General features: G+C 47.9%; 1 pseudogene; it reads left to right on the top strand.

Annotated features, from left to right (window-relative positions):
- The first annotated feature begins 7156 nt into the window (after positions 1-7156).
- Positions 7157-10305, top strand: LOC121316461 (annotated as a pseudogene).
- The last annotated feature ends 1606 nt before the right edge of the window (positions 10306-11911 follow it).

The raw sequence follows: 11911 nt of genomic DNA, 5'->3' as shown, positions 1-11911 counted from the left end.
GCTAATAAACACAACTGTCGCTGCACATTAGTTCTGGTTTTCCTTCTCTAAACAACTGAGAATCTTTTTATCTGTGGATCTGTTTTAAAACCTGTTTATACAAGGAATCTATTTGTTATAAAAAAAAAAAAAAAAACTAAATAACACTAAAAGCTAAAGCTTTACATCTTTCAACGACTCAGCCTGCCTCCTTTAACACAAGTAAAAAAACTAGATAAGTCAGAAAAGCAGAATTTGATCCAGCTAAACTCTTGCGTTACAAACAGCAGAAACAAAACCGTATAAACGTGTTTCCCTTGGACCGGCAGCAGCTCTGCACAAACAGGTCTTTCAGGGGGCAGGGAGAGCTCTGAACACAAAGGATTTCAGAGAGTGCACAGTGGTAATTAGTGCAATGAAAACAGCTCAGGAAATAATCTGGTTGGTAAAAAATGATAGAAAAAGGCCCACAGAATGCACTGCAAAACATTGATACATGAAAGCTCTACCAGAACTGCTTGTGGACTCATCAGCTGCAATGCTTTCTTTATCACAGGCTATGTATGTCCATGGCAGTTTGTATCAGGTGTAAGGCTCACACAGATACAGGGTTAGTGTTAGGGGAGGTGTTACTGTGTTATACTTGTCTTACATGTCAGAATATCAACAGGGTTTAGATAGGGCTGGAATGGATAATTATAGCTGAAGTGTTAGGATTAGTATAGGGTTTTGGGTTAGTGCAAGGGTTAGCAGAGGGGTTTGGAATAGGTTTAGCATAGGAGTTTGGAATAGAGTTAGGGTTAGGGTTAGCATAGGGGTTTGGAATAGGTTTAGCATAGGGGTTTGGAATAGGGTTAGGGTTAGGGTTAGCATAGGAGTTTGGAATAGGTTTAGCATAGGAGTTTGGAATAGAGTTAGGGTTAGGGTTAGCATATGGGTTTGGAATAGGTTTAGCATAGGGGTTTGGAATAGGGTTAGGGTTAGGGTTAGCATAGGAGTTTGGAATAGGGTTAGGGTTAGGGTTAGCATAGGGGTTTGGAATAGGGTTAGCATAGGAGTTTGGAATAGGGTTAGGGTTAGCATAGGGGTTTGGAATAGAGTTAGGGTTAGGGTTAGCATAGGGGTTTGGAATAGGGTTAGGGTTAGGGTTAGCATAGGGGTTTGGAATAGGGTTAGGGTTAGGGTTAACATAGGGGTTTGGAATAGGGTTAGGGTTAGGGTTAGCATAGGGGTTTGGAACAGGGTTAGCATAGGAGTTTGGAATAGGGTTAGGGTTAGGGTTAGCATAGGGGTTTGGAATAGAGTTAGGGTTAGGGTTAGCATAGGGGTTTGGAATAGGGTTAGGGTTAGGGTTAGCATAGGGGTTTGGAATAGGGTTAGGGTTAGGGTTAACATAGGGGTTTGGAATAGGGTTAGGGTTAGGGTTAGCATAGGGGTTTGGAACAGGGTTAGCATAGGAGTTTGGAATAGGGTTAGTGCAAGGGTTAGCATAGGGGTTTGGAATAGGGTTAGCATAGGGGTTTGGAATAGGGTTAGGGTTAGGGTTAGCATAGGGGTTTGGAATAGGGTTAGGGTTAGGGTTAGCATAGGGGTTTGGAATAGGGTTTTCAAGTTGGGATGGGGATTGTCTTGCATTTTAGACAACTCGATATAATTCCACCTTGATTCTGGGTTTGAATTCCACCCAGTAAATCCTGCTAGGATTTGCATTGCGTAGCTAAAACCTGCAGCCACGCAGTCAGTCAGCCTGTTCTGAGGATCTAACAAAGCGAGCGTGAATGAGGAGGGCAGCTCATTGCTGCAACACTCACATCTAAGGGGATCAGGGCGTGTAAGCCCTTTCCTTTACCTTTAAATATACAGCATGCAGCAGTGCACTTGTTTCTAAACAGCAGTCTGAAGACAGAACAGCGCTTTCCCTATGAACACAGGGAAGCCAAGCACAGCACATAGCGAGACCCTGCTCAGACTGTTCACATAACAGAGGCATTTAGATATTCAAGGTTTTACTGCAGAGCACTTTGACCATAGCCATCCTCCACACTGATTGGCTAGTTTTGGCACATGTGTGCAACATGATTTGACAAGGAGCTTCAGTGTGTCCTCTGACATTGTGCTATTTATTGTTTTTTTTTTTTGGTAAGTTTATTTATGAACTTGTTCCAGGTGATTGTTTTTTTTTTTAACAAATCTGAATAAGAATTTGGGTTTGGGACTAATCCAGTTGCACATCCAATTGAAGCTGTGCAGGGCAGTGCAGTTTGTGTTCGATACGATAGCAAAGTAATCGATGCCTTTTTCATTGTAATGTCTTGTGTGTCAGTGTGACCAGTGTGTGATTGTACCGTGTCCTCCTGGCTGCTCCTGTCAGTGTGCCCGGTGTGTGATTGTACTGTGTCCTCCTGGCTGCTCCTGTCAGTGTGACCGGTGTGTGATTGTACTGTGTCCTCCTGGCTGCTCCTGTCAGTGTGACCGGTGTGTGATTGTACTGTGTCCTCCTGGCTGCTCCTGTCAGTGTGACCGGTGTGTGATTGTACTGTGTCCTCCTGGCTGCTCCTGTCAGTGTGACCGGTGTGTGATTGTACCGTGTCCTCCTGGCTGCTCCTGTCAGTGTGACCGGTGTGTGATTGTACTGTGTCCTCCTGGCTGCTCCTGTCAGTGTGACCGGTGTGTGATTGTACTGTGTCCTCCTGGCTGCTCCTGTCAGTGTGACCGGTGTGTGATTGTACTGTGTCCTCCTGGCTGCTCCTGTCAGTGTGACCGGTGTGTGATTGTACTGTGTCCTCCTGGCTGCTCCTGTCAGTGTGACCGGTGTGTGATTGTACTGTGTCCTCCTGGCTGCTCCTGTCAGTGTGACCGGTGTGTGATTGTACTGTGTCCTCCTGGCTGCTCCTGTCAGTGTGACCGGTGTGTGATTGTACTGTGTCCTCCTGGCTGCTCCTGTCAGTGTGACCGGTGTGTGATTGTACTGTGTCCTCCTGGCTGCTCCTGTCAGTGTGACCGGTGTGTGATTGTACTGTGTCCTCCTGGCTGCTCCTGTCAGTGTGACCGGTGTGTGATTGTACTGTGTCCTCCTGGCTGCTCCTGTCAGTGTGACCGGTGTGTGATTGTACTGTGTCCTCCTGGCTGCTCCTGTCAGTGTGACCGGTGTGTGATTGTACTGTGTCCTCCTGGCTGCTCCTGTCAGTGTGACCGGTGTGTGATTGTACTGTGTCCTCCTGGCTGCTCCTGTCAGTGTGCCCGGTGTGTGATTGTACTGTGTCCTCCTGGCTGCTCCTGTCAGTGTGACCGGTGTGTGATTGTACTGTGTCCTCCTGGCTGCTCCTGTCAGTGTGACCGGTGTGTGATTGTACTGTGTCCTCCTGGCTGCTCCTGTCAGTGTGACCGGTGTGTGATTGTACTGTGTCCTCCTGGCTGCTCCTGTCAGTGTGCCCGGTGTGTGATTGTACTGTGTCCTCCTGGCTGCTCCTGTCAGTGTGACCGGTGTGTGATTGTACTGTGTCCTCCTGGCTGCTCCTGTCAGTGTGACCGGTGTGTGATTGTACTGTGTCCTCCTGGCTGCTCCTGTCAGTGTGACCGGTGTGTGATTGTACTGTGTCCTCCTGGCTGCTCCTGTCAGTGTGACCGGTGTGTGATTGTACTGTGTCCTCCTGGCTGCTCCTGTCAGTGTGCCCGGTGTGTGATTGTACTGTGTCCTCCTGGCTGCTCCTGTCAGTGTGACCGGTGTGTGATTGTACCGTGTCCTCCTGGCTGCTCCTGTCAGTGTGCCCGGTGTGTGATTGTACCGTGTCCTCCTGGCTGCTCCTGTCAGTGTGACCGGTGTGTGATTGTACTGTGTCCTCCTGGCTGCTCCTGTCAGTGTGCCCGGTGTGTGATTGTACTGTGTCCTCCTGGCTGCTCCTGTCAGTGTGCCCGGTGTGTGATTGTACTGTGTCCTCCTGGCTGCTCCTGTCAGTGTGACCGGAGTGTGATTGTACTGTGTCCTCCTGGCTGCTCCTGTCAGTGTGACCGGTGTGTGATTGTACTGTGTCCTCCTGGCTGCTCCTGTCAGTGTGACCGGTGTGTGATTGTACTGTGTCCTCCTGGCTGCTCCTGTCAGTGTGACCGGAGTGTGATTGTACTGTGTCCTCCTGGCTGCTCCTGTCAGTGTGACCGGTGTGTGATTGTACTGTGTCCTCCTGGCTGCTCCTGTCAGTGTGACCGGTGTGTGATTGTACTGTGTCCTCCTGGCTGCTCCTGTCAGTGTGACCGGTGTGTGATTGTACTGTGTCCTCCTGGCTGCTCCTGTCAGTGTGACCGGTGTGTGATTGTACTGTGTCCTCCTGGCTGCTCCTGTCAGTGTGACCGGTGTGTGATTGTACTGTGTCCTCCTGGCTGCTCCTGTCAGTGTGACCGGTGTGTGATTGTACTGTGTCCTCCTGGCTGCTCCTGTCAGTGTGACCGGTGTGTGATTGTACTGTGTCCTCCTGGCTGCTCCTGTCAGTGTGACCGGTGTGTGATTGTACTGTGTCCTCCTGGCTGCTCCTGTCAGTGTGACCGGTGTGTGATTGTACTGTGTCCTCCTGGCTGCTCCTGTCAGTGTGACCGGTGTGTGATTGTACTGTGTCCTCCTGGCTGCTCCTGTCAGTGTGACCGGTGTGTGATTGTACTGTGTCCTCCTGGCTGCTCCTGTCAGTGTGACCGGTGTGTGATTGTACTGTGTCCTCCTGGCTGCTCCTGTCAGTGTGACCGGTGTGTGATTGTACCGTGTCCTCCTGGCTGCTCCTGTCAGTGTGACCGGTGTGTGATTGTACTGTGTCCTCCTGGCTGCTCCTGTCAGTGTGACCGGTGTGTGATTGTACCGTGTCCTCCTGGCTGCTCCTGTCAGTGTGACCGGTGTGTGATTGTACTGTGTCCTCCTGGCTGCTCCTGTCAGTGTGACCGGTGTGTGATTGTACCGTGTCCTCCTGGCTGCTCCTGTCAGTGTGACCGGTGTGTGATTGTACTGTGTCCTCCTGGCTGCTCCTGTCAGTGTGACCGGTGTGTGATTGTACTGTGTCCTCCTGGCTGCTCCTGTCAGTGTGACCGGTGTGTGATTGTACCGTGTCCTCCTGGCTGCTCCTGTCAGTGTGACCGGTGTGTGATTGTACCGTGTCCTCCTGGCTGCTCCTGTCAGTGTGACCGGTGTGTGATTGTACCGTGTCCTCCTGGCTGCTCCTGTCAGTGTGACCGGTGTGTGATTGTACTGTGTCCTCCTGGCTGCTCCTGTCAGTGTGACCGGTGTGTGATTGTACCGTGTCCTCCTGGCTGCTCCTGTCAGTGTGCCCGGTGTGTGATTGTACTGTGTCCTCCTGGCTGCTCCTGTCGGTGTGACCGGTGTGTGATTGTACCGTGTCCTCCTGGCTGCTCCTGTCAGTGTGACCGGTGTGTGATTGTACTGTGTCCTCCTGGCTGCTCCTGTCAGTGTGACCGGTGTGTGATTGTACCGTGTCCTCCTGGCTGCTCCTGTCAGTGTGACCGGTGTGTGATTGTACCGTGTCCTCCTGGCTGCTCCTGTCAGTGTGCCCGGTGTGTGATTGTACCGTGTCCTCCTGGCTGCTCCTGTCGGTGTGCCCGGTGTGTGATTGTACCGTGTCCTCCTGGCTGCTCCTGTCGGTGTGACCGGTGTGTGATTGTACCGTGTCCTCCTGGCTGCTCCTGTCGGTGTGCCCGGTGTGTGATTGTACCGTGTCCTCCTGGCTGCTCCTGTCGGTGTGACCGGTGTGTGATTGTACCGTGTCCTCCTGGCTGCTCCTGTCAGTGTGACCGGTGTGTGATTGTACTGTGTCCTCCTGGCTGCTCCTGTCGGTGTGACCGGTGTGTGATTGTACTGTGTCCTCCTGGCTGCTCCTGTCAGTGTGACCGGTGTGTGATTGTACCGTGTCCTCCTGGCTGCTCCTGTCAGTGTGACCGGTGTGTGATTGTACTGTGTCCTCCTGGCTGCTCCTGTCAGTGTGACCGGTGTGTGATTGTACTGTGTCCTCCTGGCTGCTCCTGTCAGTGTGACCGGTGTGTGATTGTACTGTGTCCTCCTGGCTGCTCCTGTCAGTGTGACCGGTGTGTGATTGTACTGTGTCCTCCTGGCTGCTCCTGTCAGTGTGACCGGTGTGTGATTGTACTGTGTCCTCCTGGCTGCTCCTGTCAGTGTGACCGGTGTGTGATTGTACTGTGTCCTCCTGGCTGCTCCTGTCAGTGTGACCGGTGTGTGATTGTACTGTGTCCTCCTGGCTGCTCCTGTCAGTGTGACCGGTGTGTGATTGTACTGTGTCCTCCTCGCTGCTCCTGGTCCACTGCTAGGACACTGTGCAGAGGGAGTCCATGCACAGGAAGTGATGCACTACAATCTGCTGCAATTCACTTCTGTTGTTTGAAAGGAGAAATAAAAACATGTCAACAGGTTACGAAACAAGAACGAAGGAAGTGGAGAGCATTTCAAACACCTTCAAATCAACTGCTTAGCTATGTGGATCACGTTTCTTTGTTTTGTAGTTCAGCAAAATAGAAGCAAATTACAGACAGGGATGACCCCATTGAGAAAACTGATAAAAGTGTAGCTTGATTCGGAACACTGTAAACAAACACCTTCAAGTGAGTACAGCACTGCCCCTCCTGCAGTGTGCACAAGCACAGCTCCAGCAGAAAGTGCAGGGGTGGGCTTTCTCTTCTAGGACTTGATTTCATCAGAGCGCAGACCTAGTAGAAAGCAATCTGAGATAGAAGTTTATAATAAGAATGCATAATCTCATTGTATTACATTGAAATATCCCATCTTAAATGGATGTGTCCTGGGGTAATAACAAAGAAGAGTGAAAGTGAAAGCAGGCTCAAGTTCTTCTGTGACGGAGCCATTACAGAGAGCAAGGCAGGGTGCGGCTTTATACAGAGATGACAGCAAACGCTTCTGGTGTGGAAGAAGAGCTTTCCTGTGCTGTGTGCTGTGAGATTTTCAAGGATCCTGTAACTCTTCATTGTAACCACAGCTTCTGTAAAGCATGTCTGGATCAGTGCTGGAAAGAGAAGGGAGCTCCGGAGTGTCCAGTGTGCAGGAGGAGGGCTTCAATGGAGGAGCCAGCTGTGGATTTCAGGCTCAGGAATATTGCAGAGTGCTTCTTAAAAGAACACAGTCAGAAACCTCCTGCAGTCTGACTAGTATTACTGAATGACAGCACAGCACACTGTGGACCTGCTGTCCAGCAGCAATGGCAACGCCCTGACCAGCGTCACTCAAACAGAAACACAGGCTTTGAGAATGTGCGACAAGAAGCACTCTGAATGACTGCTAGCAGGTCAGGAAACAGTTACAAAAATGATATGAAATGTGGAGCCACTTGCTCTTTGAGAGACTTCACTGGATGTTTGTTTCACACTAATCTGGGTGAGGGTCAAACACCTTGGACTCTACATTCAGAATATCAGTAGCCACACATATTATAAGCAAGCTCCAGGTTTCATTTCTGGGAGAGCTCAAGACTGCGCTGGAGCCCTTGCAGGACAAGCTGAAAACCTTTAATAAAGTTAAAGAAGAATGTGATGAAACAGCAGAGCACATCAAGGTAAGAGAACTAGATTAGTGATTTAAACAATACACAGCATTCATTTTCACTGGACACCCAAACTAACTCCAAAGTGATCCTTTTCTTGTATAGAAACAAGCCCAGCAAACAGAGAGGCAGATAAAGGAGGAGTTTGAGAAACTTCACCAGTTTCTACGAGATGAAGAAAAGGCCAGGATTGCTGCACTGAGGGGGGAAGAGGAACAAAAGGGAAGAATCATGAAGGAGAAGATTGAAAATATTACAAGAGAAATCTCATCCCTTTCAGACACAATCCGAGTGATAGAACAGGAGCTGGAAGCTGAAGACATCTTCTTCCTGCAGGTAGTGCTTGTTTAACTGTGTAACATGTTCTTATTGTGAATGCACACTGACTAGCACAGGGAACAGATGAGTATACATGTGCCCATACAATGTGTTTGTGCAATGGAGACTGCAAGACTGGTACAATACTCACACACCAATACCCCCCCCCAGTCGCTCTGCACTGGTAGGAAATGGAGAACATCTGGAGCAGCCCTGCACTTGTGGGACTTCCTCCTCATTAAAATAATGTGCATGTATTTGAAGAGCAGCCCTTATATATTCAGGGATAGCAAAATGCTGAGTGAGCGAGCGAGCGGTGAGAGTGGATAAAACAGGCAGCAAATACACTCCCCCCCCCCCCCCCCCCCAGCACCACAAACCAGCACAGGCGTGTCATTATTGGGAATGCCAGAGTGGATGGGAAGAGTATCAACACTGAGTTTAACATGGCAAGCTGGGCATCGTCGCTGCTGTTTTATATACAATGTGTTTTGTTGTTTAATAATGTATTGAACTATTGTCCTGCCTGTGTTTACATCCTGGCTTCAGCCTCACAGGTATTTATCAAAGACATTTCAGACATGTCAACTGTCTTAGTGCGAGTCCATGTAATATTTGTAAATAGTTTTAGACACAAATCGATAATGTTTAGTTATCGTTTGTCTTTTAAACTATATTTTATTCTTCTTTATTTCAGAATTACAGAAAAACTAAGAACAGGTATGTATGTAAAATCTAAGCTGTCTTCTTATTTCAATTGTATGGAATGAAAAAGCAGAGAGCAGCACTAACTCCTGAATGTTATTGCAGAGCCGAGCGCACACTGCAGGATCCACAGTGTGTTTCAGGAGCGCTGATAGATGTAGCCGAGCACCTGGGCTCTCTGAAGTACAAAGTGTGGGAGAAGATGCTGGGGATTGTTCAATACAGTGAGTACTGTGGGGCAGCATCACAAAGGAGGGGGTGGGGGTGCATATTCCCACAATCCACAATGTGTGGAAGCAGCAAGATACAGCTCTCTACAATCAATAATAACACACAATGAAATGTACAGACCTGGAGCAAATACACTTCTATCCATCCGAGAGATCATCTCTCAGTTCAATATTAAAACACTGTGAGCTGCTCATAGTATTGAGGTGAGCTGGAAGAGCATTCCAAGAGAGCAGAAGGCTTTCTGATCCCATGTTGGTCTGCATTAAAACTCATTGTAAAGAAACTCCTGCAGTAGAACACAGACTTCTCTGAGTTCAGCCCATTGTCTTGGAATGCTCCCAGAGCTCTAAGAATGTTAGTGCTGCTCAGTGTCCCAGTGTTCTGTTCTAGAGCTCTGTGATAGAACTCTGTGAGCAGCTACAATTCTCACTGCCCAGAGTTCTGGAGCCAGAGTTCTACTCAAGTCATCCAGCCGGACATTAGTTCAGCATTTATATACTGCACACCCTCTCAGCCAATCAGAGCAGGGTTTTTACACACTGTGATTAAACAGGTTTACATGCTGCTTGTGTGATATTTTGACAGACACATTTCTACTTTTTTAAATTGTTTGATATTGAATAATAATAATTGAAATGATGCATTATAATACTAAATGTAATATACAGCTCCTGCCTCTTATTGTATTCCAATGCTTCAGTGTGCGGGTAGATGTTCTCATTTCTAACCCTGTCTCTCGTTTCCTCTCTCAGCTCCAGTGACTCTGGATCCCAACTCTGCAGCACCCTGGCTCATACTGTCTGAGGATCTAACAAGTGTGAGAGTCAGCAATGAGTGGCAGCAGCTTCCTCACAACCCAGAGCGGTTTGATACCAGTGTTTGTGTGCTGGGCTCTGAGGGATTCACTTCAGGGAAACACTGCTGGGATGTTGAAGTTGGAAACAAAACTGCCTGGAATCTGGGTGTGACAAACGAGTCCAGCCAGAGGAAAGGGAGCATCACTGTGAACCCAGGAGCAGGATACTGGATTATAGCCCTGACAGATGGGGATCAGTACTGGGCATGCACCTCACCATGGACACAACTCACTGTGGAGAAGAAACCCCAGAAGATCAGAGTTCAGCTGGACTGTGACGGGGGGGGGGGGTGGCATTCTTTGACTCCAGTGATATGAGACCTCTCTACACTTTTAAACACAGATTCACTGAGAGGATGTTTCCATATTTCTGTCCTTGCTTAAATAAAGATGGGAAAAACCGTGCCCCCCTCAGAGTGTGCCCTGTGAAGGCAGTTATAAAAGTGGACTAGCCCAATGTGTTGAGGATGAAGAGTAGGGCTGTATAATAATAATAAGAAGCCTGTGACCCTGCTGGCCGCTGCACACTGATGGGGGGGGGGGAGGTGTGGCAGTTACAGGGGAAGAGTTTCAGTGAAGCTCGTTTCCTCCTGGGTTAAAGGGTTGAGCAGTAAACCAGTAAGAACAGGAGCAGGTTGTGTCGTTTACTGGAGGTGCTGGGGGTATATATGGGGGGGGGTCTCATTGGTATAATAGCATGTCAATCTAAAACTGTCTGACCTGAAAAAAAAGCTCCACTCTTCCTTTCCTGTCTTCTCCATCACAATATTGCACACTGTCACTAAACTGCACCTGCAGGTATAAGAGGGGTGTTGCTACATGTGCAACTATAATGAATTGCTCTTTGTTTTCTCAATGTCAGGTTTTCCTCACATAAATGCAGTAAAATAATTGTTTCTGCGTATTGCTTTCAATATTATACAAATATCTGAAGTAAGAAAATAACATTTTATGCATATTCATGATTTTTTTTTTTCAACTTTACTGTTTACTCATTAGGCAAATGTTTGTATAATATATTTAATTAACTACTTCAGTGTAGGAATAAACATTTTATAAACAAAAAAACGTAAATGTTTAGGATTTAGAAATTCTTATTCTTTTTAACTTATTATGAATGAACCGTACTTGGCACCGGATGGGATGGGGTACCCCCCCTACCCACGGGGTGGGGTGGGGTGGGGTGCTAGAGTACCGCTAGTACGTATCGCCTCAGCATACCTGTTTGTTTCTGTCACCATCAACTCAATCAAATCAGGAGTGAACACACTAATAAAATATCAATTAATCACGTGGGTCAGCAGCACTACTCTGCACTCTTGCTGAGCCAGATTGTGACGGACTGAACTCTGTTACTTTTTCCCTGCTGTTTTCAGGAGGGTTGACCCACCCAGCTAGCTCTCTCTCTTTCTCTCTCTTTCTCTCTCTTTTTCTCTCTGTCTCTCTCTCTGTCTCTCTCTCTCTCTCTCTCTCTCTCTCTCTCTCTCTCTCTTTCTCTCTCACATTGCGATATCTGCTCTCCAAACAAAATACAAACTAGACTTCATTACTTTGACATGTATATTACTCAACAGAAAATAAGCACACTGTAGAGTCACTCCCTGTGCAGCAGGTGTTAGGATCCCACCTGGAGCTTTAAACTCCCTTTACTGCACCCAGGACTGCAGGTGGAGTCAGCTCTCAGAGTTCTATCATAGAGCTCTAGAATAGAACCCTGTGTCACTGCTCTGCACCAACATTCTTAGAGCTCTGGGAGCATTCCAACACTGCATTCCGCACAGGACCAGCTTCTAAATCGAACACAAATGCTTCCTAATAACACATTCAATCTTTATTTCATATTGTGCCTTTCAGAGTGGAAAACCAACACAAAGCGCTTTACAAGATGCAAGATCTATACAGTGACCATATTTCTATATATTACTATAGATTTCTACCAATGACTATCTAGTTTCAGTTTTCTATATAAAGTACACATGAAGCTCCCAGAGTAATGGGGACAGGAAGCAGTAGCTTGGATAATTGAGCTACACCTTGACAGTATGAAGGACGCATTACAAGCCTGAAATCACAGAGGCTTTAACAGAGCAGCAGGACACTAAGGAACCTGCACTGCCTGCACAACACTAATCATTACCTGCAAAAAACCATTTCTGTGGGAGCTGCTAGTGGTCCAGATAACAAGGTGGTGTGTGAGGACCCTGCACTGACTCTCTGTGAATATCTTCATGTCAACCCCAGAAATGCAGGACTGTGGTAAGTG

This window comes from Polyodon spathula, chromosome 5, assembly GCF_017654505.1.
Source record: "Polyodon spathula isolate WHYD16114869_AA chromosome 5, ASM1765450v1, whole genome shotgun sequence".
NCBI lineage: Eukaryota > Metazoa > Chordata > Actinopteri > Acipenseriformes > Polyodontidae > Polyodon > Polyodon spathula.
The sequence above is the reverse complement of the archived record's forward strand: the minus strand, read 5'-3'. Positions and strand labels throughout refer to the sequence as shown.